This window comes from Pituophis catenifer, unplaced genomic scaffold (assembly GCF_029215685.1).
Source record: "Pituophis catenifer annectens isolate HBS135680 unplaced genomic scaffold, rPitCat1.0.hap2 SCAF_15, whole genome shotgun sequence".
NCBI classification, from domain to species: Eukaryota; Metazoa; Chordata; class Lepidosauria; order Squamata; family Colubridae; genus Pituophis; species Pituophis catenifer.
The window spans coordinates 1894846-1899894 of record NW_027256895.1 but is presented as its reverse complement, the minus strand read 5'-3'; the positions used below and the strand labels follow the sequence as shown (position 1 = coordinate 1899894).

Here is a 5049-nt window from a genome sequence, read left to right as displayed (position 1 = left end):
TATCTATCTATCTATCTATCTATCTATCTATCTATCTATCTATCATCTCTCTGAGACTTTCTGTCTATATATTTATCTATCTATCTACCTCTTTGTCTCTGTCTCTCTCTGTCTATTATCTATCCATCTGTCTAGCTATTTTTCAATATGTCTGCCTGCCTTTCCCCCCCCCCCCCCCATGTGTGTGTGTGTGTCTGTCTGTCTTGCTGTCTCTTAGATTTATTCGCTGCCCCCTCTGTGATTCTGGGCAGTATACAATAAAACAATCTTTTCTTTTCTTGCGCAGAGGGTCCAGCCCAGCCCCATTGGGAGAAAGCAGCATGGAGAGCAGCGGGTGCCCGGATGCCCACTAGGTCTGGCCAGCTTGTCTAGGTAAGGCAACGTCCTTCCCTTGGTCACTTTTTTTTTGATGGGTCTTGCAAAGGTCTCCTCCGAGCAAGGGGTCTGGACCGCCATTCCCCAGATTCCCCCTTTCCGGCATGGTCCTCCAGGTGGGAGTCCCAGATCTACGTCTTGCAAGGGCATCCCCTTGGCAAGGTCTGGTCTAGCCCACACCGTCTCTATGGAAATGGCGGGTTTCCTGTTCCCATCTCCATAGCAACCAGGGCTGTATCTAGGCCAGCCACTCTTTCTCCACGGCAACGGTGCCAGGAAGTAGGCCGGACCCCAAATCCGAGACCTTGACAACCAATGTCTGCTTTGGGGTGGGGGGCTCAGTTATGGGGCGTCTCTTCCTCTTGACCCCCCTTTTTTTTAGCTTCTCAATGCCTTCCATCATAGTTTGCTGGACTTTTCTTCTTGGTTAAGTTTCCTACTTTTTTTTTTGAAAAATAAGAAGTTTCACCTTGCTGGCTTGGAAGGATGCTAGGCCTGCATCCCGTTGCCGTGGCAACATCAAAGGCAGCCATGCTTTGGGCCTCTCTTCCTGCTTGGGGGGAGACTACAACTCCCAGCATTCCCAGCCAGGCTGGGCGAGAGCCATAACCCAGATATCTGAAGAACCCACGTTGGGGTCCATCCAGCAAGGCTGATGACGGCTTGCAAAGTTTGCTTATCTCGGTGTTTCGAACCCAGCGTCCTCCACTGAGGATGGGGATGGGACCAAGACGGCCCAACAGATTCTCCGCTTAGCTTTGAGTCGGTTTCCGTAATGGGGAGGGGGTCTTCACGAAGGTGAGAACAGCCACCTGCATTTGCCCCCCTTCCCCAGTTGTCCACTCGGCCACTTGCATTGTGCAAATTTTAATGCCACCGAGATGCCCTCAGCCCCCTAAGTGTCCATGGGGTGAAACATCAGATTAAACCAGCATCGGACATAGGTTGGCTTTGGATGTTTGCTTAGGATCCTACAGGCCAGATTTCACAGTCTAATAAAACAGGGGGTCTTCAAACATGGCGACTTTGAAGTCTTTGTGGACTTCAACTCCCAGAATTCCCCAGCAGGCAAGGGTTTCCCAGAATTCAGGCACAGATAGGACAAGAACCAAGGCGGCTAAACTACCTTTATTGCAATTTTTGGCCGTCTTTCATAATAGAGGGTGGGTATGCGGTAAACATAATATATCTTGATATTCAGCAAAGTGGGGGGGGGGGGAAATGAGCTGGTTAGGGAATTCTGGGATTTGAAGTCCACAAGTCTTAAAGCCGCCATGTTTGAAGACCCTCGGTCTAAAAGTCAGGAGAATTGTGGAAATTAAGCCTAATATAGGTGATCCTCGAATTACAGCCGTTCATTTAGTGACAGAAAGTGATTTACAACCAGTCCTCGCACTTACAACTATTATAATCATATGATCAAATTTTGGGTGATTGGCAACTGGAATGTATTTACAGCAGCTACAGAATCCTGGGGTGACGTGATCCCTGTTTGCGACCTGCCCAACCACTTCTGACAAACAGAGCCAGATTCACTTAATGACCACATGATTCACTTAACAACTGCAGGGATTTGCTTAGCAACCGTGCCCAAAAACGGTTATAAAATCAGGTGCAATTCATTTACCAACAACTTTGTTTAGCGATATAAGTTGAGGTCCCAATTTTGGCCATAAGTCAAGGACTGTCTTCACAGGTAGTCTTCGACTTACAACGATTTGTTTAGTGACCGTTCGAAGTTACAATGGCACTGAAAAAAGCGACTTAGGACCGTTTTTCACACTTATGACGGTTGCAGCATCCTCGGCAGTGATTCAGTTAACGCCCGTGGCAAGAAAGGCCGTAAAATGGGGCCAAACTCACTTGTCCTGCCGAACAACATAAATTTTATATTCTATTGCGGTCGTAAGTCGAGAACTATCTATACCAGTGATGGCTAACCTTTTTGCCATCGTGTGCCAAAAGCGGGGTGCCCACATCCATAATTCTATGTGCCCCCCCCCGTGCATGCATGCATGATACACATACCCCGTGCTCCCTCCGCTTTTGGCACACGATGGCACGGTGGGCCCGATAGGCCTATTTTTCACCCTCCCCAGACTCCAGAGCCTTTCTCGGAGCCTGGGGAGGCCGGAAACGGCCTTCCACACCCCCCGGAGGCCGGAAACAGTCCGTTTGCCGACTTCCGGTGGGACTGGAAGACCCATTTTTTGTTCTCCCCAGGCTCCAGAGCCTTTCTAGGGGAGGGCAAAAATGGTCTCCCCCCCCCCCCCCCCGGGAGGCCCTCCAGAGGCCGAAAACAGCCTGTTTCCCTGCTTCCAGTGGTCCAGAAAGCCTGAAAATCAGGTGGCCTGCGCAAGCATGCACGCCGGAGCTGAGCTCACGTGCCCACCGATATGGCTCTGCGTGCCACCTGTGACACACGTGCCATAGGTTCGCCATCATGGACCTATACAATCGGGGTCCTGCGGGTGGGCACTGTCTTTAGGGGCTTCCACCCCCCTTTTCGAATCCTGTTGGCCAAGAGCTCTTGGCAAGCTGCTTCTCTCTCTCTGTTGGGGGCTGTCTCTAGGCCCATTTTTCAGATTGGGAAAACTGAGGCAGGGCACGAGAGGCTTCATTTGAGGGCGCAGTTCTCCCTCACTGGCTCATCTCCGTCCCCCTCCCCACCAGCCCGATGACAAAGCGAATTCTCCTAATTGGATTTTTTGTTCTCCTCAGCGCAGGATCGAAACCTTTATTTATCTTTCCTCCGAGTTTACTTGGAGAGGCTGAGATGCCATTGGGTGCCCGAGGCAGGCCAGGCCAGCCCAGCCCAGGGGAGCAGATTTTCAAGGGTGGGAAATACCTGGCAGCGTTCTCTAAGCCCCTGTTTATTGTACTTTATTTTTATTTTATTTTATTTAATCAAGCCTGCACCCGGCCCATCTCCCCAAAGGCAATTTCTGCATTGCGATATTGCTGTATCGGGGGCCTGCAGGTTTCCCCAGGATGAAAAAGCAGCAGCCCCTCCAAATTAGGAAAAAAAATCATACTTTTTTTTTATTTTATTTTGAGAGGTCCAAATTCGGGTTTCTTGTCTTTTGAAGCACGCTTCTCTCTCTTTCCCTCGCTCTCTTTTTCTCTCTTTTTTTCTCTCTCTTTCTCTGTCTGCCTGTCTATCTCTCTTTTCTCTCTCTTTTTCTCTCTTCCTCTTTCTTTTCCTCTTTCTCTCTTTCGCTCTCTATGCCCCTCTTTCTTTCTCTTTCTTTTTCTCTCTCCCTTTCTTTTTCTCTCCCTTTCTTTTTTTTCTTTCTCTCTCTCTCTCTCTTTTCCTCTTTTTCTTTTTTCTCTTTCTCGCTTTTTCTTCCTCTCTCCTTTTTTTCTTTCCTTTTCTCCCTTTTTTCTCTCTCGCTTCCTCTCTCTTTCTTTCTCTGTCCCTCTTTCTCTTTTTCTCTCCCTTTTTTTTCTCTCTTGCTTCCTCTCTTTCTTTCTTTCTCTCTCTCCTTCCTCTCTCTCTCTTTCTCTTTTTCTTTCTCTCTCTCTTTTTCTCCCTTTTTCTTTCTCTCTCTTGCTTCCTCTCTCTCTCTCTTCCTCTCTTTCTCTCTCTATGTCCCTCTTTCTCTCTTTTTCTCTCCCTTTCTTTTTTCTCTCGCTTCCTCTCTCTTTCTTTCTCTCTCTCACTTCCTCTCTCTCTTTCTCTTTCTTCTTTCTCCCTTTTTCTCTCTCTCTCTTTCTTTTTCTCTCTTTTTCTCCCTTTCTTTTTTCTCTTTCTCTCTCTTGCTTCCTCTCTCTTTTCCTCGCTCTCTTCCTCTCTCTCTCTCTTTCTCTCTCTCTCACTTCCTCTCTCTCTCTTTCTTCTTTCTCCCTTTTCTCTCTCTCTCTCTCTTTCTTTTTCTCTCTTTTTCTCCCTTTCTTTTTTTCTCTTTCTCTCTCTTGCTTCCTCTCTCTCTCTTCCTCTCTTTCTTTCTCTCTCTCTCTCTCACTTCCTCTCTCTCTCTTTCTCTTTCTTCTTTCTCCCTTTCTTTTCTCTCTCTCTCTCTCTTTCTTTTTCTCTCTTTTTCTCCCTTTCTTTTTTTCTTTTTCTCTCTCTTGCTTCCTCTCTCTTTCCCTCTCTCTCTCTCTTCCTCTCTCTCTTTCTCTCTCCCTGCCCCTAGCAGTGTCCTGCTTCTGGCTTTGTGATTCGTTTTCTATGTTGGTGCAACAATCCGCTGCTTTTTTTTTTTTTCCCGGTCTCCTCCCCACCCTCATTTCCCCCCCCCATCCCTGCTGCCGCTCCCCATCCAATCTGCTGACATCAGCCTCCGTGACTCACAAGCAACCCGGCCCCATAAAAAAATCCGCTCTGCTTCTCTCCTCTCCTCTCCTCTCCTTTTTTTTTTTCCTTTTTTTAATCAGCTTGGGCCTCCTGCCACCCCTCCACGTTCTCTCTGTGCCCAATCCCACCGCCTCTCCCTGCAGCCAAAATGGGATCCCTTCTCCTAGCTTGCCTCTTGTGCCTTCGCACGCCCGTCTGCACGCATGCACGGGGACGAGTTCAATTTATTTATTTATTTATTTATTTTTTGCTCTTTTCCCCTTCTCCTGTCATGGCTCCTCCTTCTCTCATCCAGGTGGAAATGTTTGCCAGGGTGCAGCGTGTGACAAAAAGTGACTCTTCCCGATACACACCCAAGATCGCGGGGTCCCTGGGGC

General features: G+C 48.3%; 1 protein-coding gene across 1 annotated transcript in view; it reads left to right on the top strand.

Annotated features, from left to right (window-relative positions):
• The first annotated feature begins 313 nt into the window (after positions 1-313).
• The window catches only part of ZBTB4 (zinc finger and BTB domain containing 4), an 18039-nt gene continuing 13303 nt past the window's right edge, over positions 314-5049 (top strand). Inside the window, exon 1 of the mRNA XM_070953983.1 lies at positions 314-372. The gene's annotated coding sequence lies outside the window, so the exon portion shown is untranslated. The remainder of the gene's footprint in view (positions 373-5049) is intronic.